At 35.4% G+C, this 10,000-nt stretch overlaps 1 protein-coding gene and 1 pseudogene across 2 annotated transcripts in view; both read right to left on the bottom strand.

Moving 5' to 3' along the window:
- Positions 1 to 2,536: 2,536 nt before the first annotated feature.
- Positions 2,537 to 7,986, bottom strand: LOC129109969 (thioredoxin-interacting protein-like; annotated as a pseudogene).
- Positions 7,987 to 9,250: 1,264 nt separating this feature from the next.
- Positions 9,251 to 10,000, bottom strand: part of bnipl (BCL2 interacting protein like) — a 7,956-nt gene continuing 7,206 nt past the window's right edge. For both annotated transcript variants that reach the window (XM_054621979.1, XM_054621980.1), the window contains exon 10: positions 9,251 to 10,000. This exon is cut by the window's right edge and continues 56 nt beyond it. The gene's annotated coding sequence lies outside the window, so the exon portion shown is untranslated.

The following is a 10,000-nucleotide window of genomic DNA, read 5'->3' as shown; positions in this document are numbered from 1 at the left end:
ATAGACTACGTTTGTAGGCCACCTGTAGTTTATAGACTACGTTTGTAGGCCACCTGTAGTTTATAGACTACGTTTGTAGGCCACCTGTAGTTTATAGACTACGTTTGTAGGCCACCTGTAGTTTATAGACTACGTTTGTAGGCCACCTGTAGTTTATAGACTACGTTTGTAGGCCACCTGTAGTTTATAGACTACGTTTGTAGGCCACCTGTAGTTTATAGACTACGTTTGTAGGCCACCTGTAGTTTATGGACTACGTTTGTAGGCCACCTGTAGTTTATAGACTACGTTTGTAGGCCACCTGTAGTTTATAGACTACGTTTGTAGGCCACCTGTAGTTTATAGACTACGTTTGTAGGCTATCTGTAGTTTATAGACTATGTTTGTAGGCCACCTGTAGTTTGGACTACGTTTGGGTTCTATGATGTCCATCAGTGACAGTAGTTCTCTCCTTTAAAGGGTTCTGATGCTTCACATCGTTAATCTGTGGACTGAAAACATGTTGACATCAAGGTGGAATCAGGCTTTCTAAATAAATAACCTTATTTATTATGATAATAATAATAAATTATTATTATTATTATTATTATTATTATTATCAGCCAAATCAATCTAATGTCAAATCTTACATTCACACAGGAAATAAGAATTTTCTACAAACGTGGTGTTTGTTGTCTAAACTAAGAGCCAATCAGCTCTCTGATCAGAGACAGCAGGCGTTTCCCATCATGCACTGGGCCATGCAGTCGGCTCTAACACCTGCAGCCGCCTCCTCTCTGACGTCATCGTTGAACACGTGTTCATGACGTCAGAGCAAGTCGGGATCAAGTCGGACACAAATCTACCCAACATGCATTGCGCGGTGATCGATTCTGATCAGGATGATCGTCTCCAACGAACCTGTTGTGTCTCTGATTTCACGGCTCATCATCACCTGGCTGCTCCGGTGTTTCCATAGCGACGGCCTCTGACCTCTCGAGACTCGCCACCTATTCTCCCTCTGCAGCGATTATCAGGACATAAAAATGAACAATAGAAAGTCATAACAAATGATGAAAACTCAAAGTATAGTCGAAAAAGAGGCACCGATGAAGTGACAAAACATACTGAGAACAACTCATTGAGAAATGTTCATAATAAATCAAACAATATGAAAATCAAACATTAACACAAGTTAAACACGTAAACTTCATTGATAGATTCAGATCTCGTTGAATCAGAGTCGTGTTCCTGAAGCCTTCTCTTCATTAAAACCTTTCTGTCGTTGACTCTGTTTCACTGTCACTTCCTGTTTGTTTACAGTGAAGTCCAGAAATAAACACACATCTGTCTCAAAGCGTCTCGGTTTCTTCCAGGAAGTCTCCTCTGATCTGAGGTCAGCTCCACCTCTACAATTACACTTTATTTTGGAAACCTGCTTCCTGTTCTGGGAACCTCCATCCCGACTGGAACCAGCTGAGATGATTAAATGACTTGTTCATTGTCTGCTCTGCTGTGTTCACTAAAAATGAGCACTGGACTGCAGCATGCCGTGACCTTTGACCTCCTGTCAGTCTGCAGCGCTAACGTAAGCGTTAGCTTGCTAATTCTAAAAATAGAAACAGATTCTGACCAATCAGAGTGAAGAAGGACTGCAGCTCTAAAATAAACAGAAGAAGAAGAAGGAGAAGAAGGGGGTGAGAGGTGACGGTACCGTGAATAGTTGGAGTAAACAACAGAGTCAGATTACACACACACACACACACACAGACAGACACACACACACACACACACACACACACACACACACACACTCTGACTTTCAGTAATTCATGGAGGATTAAGAATCAAACTAACAAAATGTCCTAAAGCGTCTTCCCGTACCAAATGTGTTCTACTACGCATTAAATGTATTCTTGTTTAAAGTTGTGTCACTTTAAATGTCCTACTTTCTTAAACCTCAGACTGAACTCTGACCTTTAACGCGCTCCTATACAGCAGGAGAAAAGCTGTTAAAGTGAAGTCAGAGCTTCATGTGTCAGAGCTGCATTCTCTCTGCTGTCCACCAGGGGGCGACTCCTCTGGTTGTATAGAAGTCTATGAGAAAATGACTCTACTTCTCTCTTGATTTATTCCCTCAGTAAACATTGTAAACATGAGTTTATGGTCTCAATCTCTAGTTTCAAGTCTTCTTCAATACAGCATGATGTTCATTTAGTAAATGATGCTCCATTTAGAGTCAAACAGACCATAAAGCAGGGGATGCTTTAGGGCGGGGCTACACACTGATTGACAGGTCGACACCAGAGACGTATACGGCGTCTCTACGTCACTCCTCCTCACTCCATATATGGTCACTTCCTGTTTAGCGGTTGATCCCAATATAAAGAAGTGAACAATAACTTTATTACACACAATACATCATACATGTATTTAATACTGTCCCGTATTATCTTTATGATAAACTAACATGATGATGCATTATTTTAATATTATCCTTATATATTGTCAGTCTTCAGTCAAACACACTGACACAAACTTAATGGTTTAACTTGATTCTGATTTATTGATTGAGTAAAAAAATATACATGTTCTCTTATTTACATCATATATACAATTGAAACTGTTTAGTAGAAAAACAACCAACTGACTGAGTCACAACAACGACACATTTCACAACGAAACGGTTTCCTCTGGATAAAAATCCACAAAATAAAGCATCAAACCGCGCTGAGTCACTGTCGGGAAACTGCTGAGTCACTGTCGGGACATTTCTGAGTCACTGATAAGAAACTGTTGAGTCATCAGGACATCACGTCAGCGTCACGCAGCTCCGTGCTGCAGTCCTGAGATTGACAATTCACTCCGGTCCGGTCCGGTCCGACAGGGTGGAGGGACAGTTTGAAACAGGAAGTCCTCAGAAGACCTGGACCTCCTGAGGAGGGTTAACGCTGTCCTGATCGACCTGAAGACAACAAACAGAAGATCATAAAACCAAACTATCTCTTCTTTATCTCATTTTAATTCATTCATTCAATACCTCCCGTCCTCAGAACCCCTCAGACTGGACTGTCAGCTGGACTCACCTCGCTGTAGGCGGGTGGGGGGGCGTAGTACAGTTCAGGTGGTCTCAGGAAGAGCCCCCCTCGTCGTCCTCGTCCTCCCCCGTCGTAGTCCCGGAGCAGAGGGGTGAGGGGGTCTCCCAGCCGGGGGATGTGACAGTAGCTGGGGGGCGGAGGGGAAGGAGGACCAGCTGCTCAGGGATCCGGCCTGGCTGCTCACGCTGCTGGTCCTGCTGCCCACGCCGCTGAGCGGAATCGTACCGATGACCAGAGGCAGCTCCAGGGTCAGCTTCTCACTGCCGGGGATGTGCAGGTAGATCTGGAGGGGGGGGGGGGGTAATGTCTAATATCTCATATCAACATGTTTCATTCTAAAGCATCTCATCAGACAGTTCACGTCTAATCTCAATAGATTTGTTTTCAGCTTGATTTATATTTCATGTTGTCTGATATCGTTCATCATATTTCATATTTTAAGTTTATCTTATCTCCATTTTTCTTTAATATTTTGATCTGCTCTCCTCTCATCTTGTTTTATTTCATCGGTTATCTTTAGTACCATCTCCGTTACCCCGCCTCATCACATGACCTCTATTTGACCTACGGTGACATCATCATTGTGACTCACCATGAGGGCGTAGTCCACCTTGATGATGTCACAGCCGAGCAGCGACGGCCTCAGTTTGGGGACTCGGAGGCTCCTCCCCTGCCACATGTCACACATCCCAGAGATGATGTGGTTTCCTCGAACCGCCGACAGTTTCTGACGCAGCTCCTGAACAGAAACAGAGCGAGGTCAGAGGTCAGAGCGGGGTCAGAGCGAGGTCAGAGGTCAGAGCGGGGTCAGAGCGAGGTCAGAGCAGGGTCAGAGGTCAGAGCGAGGTCAGAGCGAGGTCAGAGCGGGGTCAGAGGTCAGAGCGAGGTCAGAGCGTTCCAGACAGGAAGACGTCACGCCGCCGGCCGTCACCTTGATGTGTCCGCCGGCGCTGTACGAGTGTTTGGCGATGATGGCCGCCTTCGGTACGACGATGCGAGAGCAGGTGTTCTCAAACTTGGCGTTGATGTGGATCTCTTCTCCCTCACAGAAGCCCTTCCTGTCGATCTGAGCGCTGATGGACACCTGACCGTCGGGGATGAACATACAGGTGACCTTCTTCTGTTTGGAGGCCGCAGACGGAGCCTGAGGACATTTAAAATATCTAGAATTAAAAATACTATTCATCTATTCATCATTCTGTAAATCAACTTCTTCTTTTAGTCAAAAACCTCCGACTACTAAGGGTCTAGGGCTTTTATTGTGAAAGGTAAGAACTGAAGGAGTGGATCTGGTCTGAACTGAAAGAAGTAATAAAGTTTGACTGGAGGCCTCCGATGAGATATAAATATAAATGCATATATATATTAATATCAGTACAAATATAAATACATAAATATAAAACATAATATATATTAATATAAATATCAGTACAAATATAAATACATAAATATAAAACATAATATATATTAATATTAATATCAGTACAAATATAAATACATAAATATAAAACATAATATATATTAATATAAATATCATACGAATATAAATACATAAATATAAAAATATATATTAATATCAGTACAAATATAAATACATAAATATAAAAATAATATATATATCAGTACAAATATAAATACATAAATATAAAAATAATATATATTAATATTAATATCAGTACAAATATAAATACATAAATATAAAACATAATATATATTAATATTAATATCAGTACGAATATAAATACATAAATATAAGTGTTTAGTTTGTTGAGTTTTCTTTTCTAACGTGATCAGAAGTTTACTGAACTGATTTTGTCAAACACAATATTTCAGTCAGCTGATGGATTAATGATCACTGATCTCTTTCATGAGCTAATGATCATCTTCATATATGTTCTGTTTTTTTACCAGCAGGTCGGGTCGGTTGATGTCCAGCGGCTCCTCCACCTCAAACTCCCTCTCACACTGCAAAGCATTCTGGGAAGGGCTGTCCAGCACGGCTCGCACGTAGTAACGGACGTAACCGAACTTCCCTTTATAGGACAGAGACCAGATGGCTGAAACCAGATCAGAGGACACGTCACGATCAATAAGTGATCAGAGTCTGTGATCAATAAGTGATCAGAGTCTGTGATCAATAAGTGATCAATAAGTGATCAGAGTCTGTGATCAATAAGTGATCAGAGTCTGTGATCAATAACTGATCACATCATTCAGAGTCTCACCCGGCTGCAGGAAGCTCGAAGCCGAACTGGAAGCTGTATGTTTTATCAGGAAGCAACAGGAAGTAACCGTCTGAATCTGAGGACAAAGACACAGACGTAATGAGAGACAGACAGGTAGAGAGAGAGAGAGAGAGAGAGAGAGAGACAAGTAGACAGGTAGACAGAGAGAGACAGACAGAGAGAGTTAATATATTTAATAAACATATATTTATTAAATATACATTTATTAATATTTGTATTAAACTTAGATTTATTAAATATACATTTATTAATATTTTATTAAGCATGTTTATTAATATTTGTATAAACATATATTTATTAATATTTGTATTAAACATATATTTATTAAATATACATTTATTAATATTTCATTAAACATTTATTAATATTTGTATAAACATATATTTATTAATATTTTATTAAACATATATGTATTAAATATATATATTTTTATATTTCATTAAACATATTTATTAATATTTTTAAACATATATTGTATTAACATATATCTATTAAATATACATTTATTAATATTTTTATAAACATATATTTATTAAACATATATTTATTAATATTTTTAGTAAACATATATTTATTAAAAATACAGTTATTAATATTTTATTAAACATATATTTATTAATATTTGTATTAACACATATTTATTATATTTTTATTAAACATATATTTATTAAATATACATTTATTAATATTTTTTATAAAACATATATATTAAATATACATTTATTAATATTTGTATTAACATATATTTATTAATATTTTTATTAAACATATATTTATTAAATATACATTTATTAATATTTTATTAACATATATCTATTAAATATACATTTATTAATATTTTTATAAACATATATTTATTAAACATACATTTATTAATATTTTTAATAAACATATATTTATTAATATTTTTATTAAACATATATTTATTAATATTTTTAAACATATATTTTATTAACATATATCTATTAAATATACATTTATTAATATTTTATTAAACATATATTTATTAATATTTTTATGAACATATATTTATTAAACATATATTTATTAATATTTTTATAAACATATATTTAGTAAACATATATTTATTAATATTTTTAGTAAACATATATTTAGTAAATATACAGTTATTAATATTTTATTAAACATATATTTATTAATATTTGTATTAACAAATATTTAATAATATTTTTATTAAATATACATTTATTAATATTTTTATAAAACATATATATTAAATATACATTTATTAATATTTGTATTAAGATATATTTATTAAACATATATTTATAAATATTTTTATAAACATATATTTATAAATATTTTGAATAAACATATATTTATAAATATTTTGAATAAACATATTTATAAATATTTTGAATAAACATATATTTATTAATATTTTTATAAACATATATTTATAAATATATTTGAATAAACATATTTTATAAAATATTTTTATAAAATATTTTATTAAACATATATTTATTAACATATTTTTATTAAACATATATTTATTAATATTTTTATAAACATGTCTTTATTAATAAATATAACATGTCTTTATTAATAAATATAACACGTCTTTATTAGACATGTTATATTTATTAATAAACACATGTTATATTAATAAATATAACATGTCTTTATTAATAAATATATATGTCTTTTTAATAAAGACATGTTATATTTATTAATAAACACATGTTATATTTATTAATAAAACATGTTATATTAATAAATATAACATGTCTTTATTAACATGTTATATTAATAAATATAACATGTTATATTAATAAATATAACATGTTAATAAACACATGTTATATTAATAAATATAACATGTTATATTTATTAATATGTTTATTAATAAATATAACATGTTATATTTATTAACATGTTATATTAATAAATATAACATGTTATCTTTATTAACATGTTATATTAATAAATATAACATGTTATATTTTTAATAAAACATGTTATATTAATAAATATAACATGTTATCTTTATTAAACATGTTATATTAATAAATATAACATGTGTTTATTAACATGTTATATTAATAAATATAACATGTTATATTTATTAATAAACACATGTTATATTAATAAATATAACATGTCTTTATTAACATGTTGTATTAATAAATATAACACGTCTTTATTAACATGTTGTATTAATAAATATAACACGTCTTTATTAACATGTTGTATTAATAAATATAACTTGTCTTTATTAACATGTTATATTAATAAATATAACATGTCTAATAAAGACATGTTATATTTATTAATATAACATGTCTTTATTAATAAATATAACCTGTTAATAAAGTATACACATATGTCTGTCTGTCTCACGGCCCGGCTCCGGCTCCGTACCCGCAGACAGCTGCTCCTCCAGCCGCAGGTGCTCCTCGTGCTTCAGGTACTCCACCTCCTGCATCCGGGTCCTGCGCTGCTTCCGGCCGCGGTGCTCCACTCGTGCGCATCCGTTGGCGGAGAGGCAGAGCGCGGCCACGCTGCAGCGGCGCGCCGCCGTCAGCCGCACGGAGCCGCTCAGCCGGTCCCCGCTGCGGAACACCGGGCCGGGCTGCGAGAACAGCAGCTGCATGCTGCCGAGCGGGGAGCGCAGCATGGCGGAGCCTGTGGGCTGTGTGAGCCGCTCAACGCGTCCCGGGGCTTTATAGCGGCGGGCCCGGTGTCCCGTTACCCCGTTACCCCGTTACCAGCAGCAACACCAACGGCCCGCCGGAGGACCGAGCTCCCTGATTGGACGGCTCGGCCGGTGTCTGGGGGAGGCAGCCAATCAGAGCGCAGAGAGGACGCGTGGCCAGCTTGTGCCGCTGGAGGGGGGCGGGGCCTGTAGCTGGCAGGCCATAAATAAGAGTGAGAGTCATGAGAGTGAGAATAGAAACAGAGCAACAACAATAACAGAGTGATCAGAGTGAGACATTAAACAGAGCAACAACAATAACAGAGTGATCAGAGTGAGAGATTAAACAGAACTACAACAATAACAGAGGAACAGAGATTAAACAGAAGCAACAATAACAATAACAGAGGAGTGATCAGAGTGAGAGATTAAACAGAGCAACAACAATAATAGTGATCAGAGTGAGATTGCAACAACAATAACAGAGGAGTGATCAGAGTGAGAATAGAAACAGAGCAACAACAATAACAGAGTGATCAGAGTGAGAATAGAAACAGAGCAACAACAATAACAGAGGAGTGATCAGAGTGAGAGATTAAACAGAGCAACAACAATAACAGAGCAACAACAATAACAGAGGAGTGATCAGAGTGAGAGATTAAACAGAACTACAACAATAACAGAGTGAGAATAGAAACAGAACAACAACAATAACAGAGTGATCAGAGTGAGAGATTAAACAGAGCAACAACAATAACAGAGTGATCAGAGTGAGAATAGAAACAGAGCAACAACAATAACAGAGTGATCAGAGTGAGAGATTAAACAGACCAACAACAATAACAGAGGAGTGATCAGAGTGAGACATTAAACAGAACTACAACAATAACAGAGTGATCAGAGTGAGAGATTAAACAGAACTACAACAATAACAGAGGAGTGATCAGAGTGAGAGATTAAACAGAGCAACAACAATAACAGAGGAGTGATCAGAGTGAGAGATTAAACAGAACTACAACAATAACAGAGGAGTGATCAGAGTGAGAGATTAAACAGAGCAACAACAATAACAGAGGAGTGATCAGAGTGAGAATAGAAACAGAGCAACAACAATAACAGAGGAGTGATCAGAGTGAGACATTAAACAGAGCAACAACAATAACAGAGGAGTGATCAGAGTGAGAGATTAAACAGACCAACAACAATAACAGAGGAGTGATCAGAGTGAGAGATTCAAGTTTTAGTCTTAAGTTTTATTGAAAGGGCCGACATTTAATTCTGAAGGATATTTTAATGTGCTTTAATGTGGTGTTTCAGAACATTAGGGACGCTGTGAATCTGAATATTTTGGTGTCAAAATAAAGAAGGTATTAGTAAATACATATATAAAATACACGTAAATCCATAAACTGAAAACACAAATGTCTTTTAGCAGAGTTGAACAAAGCTTTTATAAAAGACAGGAAGAAAGAAAAAGACGGAAATTGACTAAAAATAATGTGTAAACAGTTTCATTTTTTAATCATTATATATATTTTACAGACTGATTCATGGAGTCCACTGGTGATGATGTAAAGTTGTGTGCTTTTTATTTTTCATCAAACATCTTCAGGATCAGATTGTTTACGTAGGAAAACAGTAAAAATGTAAAAATAAATCAAGTCTAGTGTAGTTTTTAAAAGGTTTGATCGAGGCTTTTGTTACTGGTGCATGTTGGTGTAACAGGTAAAACATCTGTTCAATGTCATCAAACTGTTAAAGTCCGAGAATAACTTCTATATATTGTTTACATGATTCAGTAGCTTGTACAAGGTTCAGGTTCTACAGTCCTGAACCAGACACGTGGTGTTGAACACCTGCTGAGGCTCCACAGGTAGAAACACCTGAGTCTGAAGCTTTAACTTACCCCCCCATATAAAGACCGTATAAATAAACCCAGAGTCTTGTGTTTGTTCTGTACAGGCAGGAGGTCAAAGGCCATCAGGATGAGAGGCTCATGGTGACCTTTGACCTTTTAG

This window comes from Anoplopoma fimbria, chromosome 20 (assembly GCF_027596085.1).
Source record: "Anoplopoma fimbria isolate UVic2021 breed Golden Eagle Sablefish chromosome 20, Afim_UVic_2022, whole genome shotgun sequence".
NCBI lineage: Eukaryota > Metazoa > Chordata > Actinopteri > Perciformes > Anoplopomatidae > Anoplopoma > Anoplopoma fimbria.
Note: the sequence above shows the minus strand (reverse complement) of the source record. Positions and strands in the feature narration are given on the sequence as shown.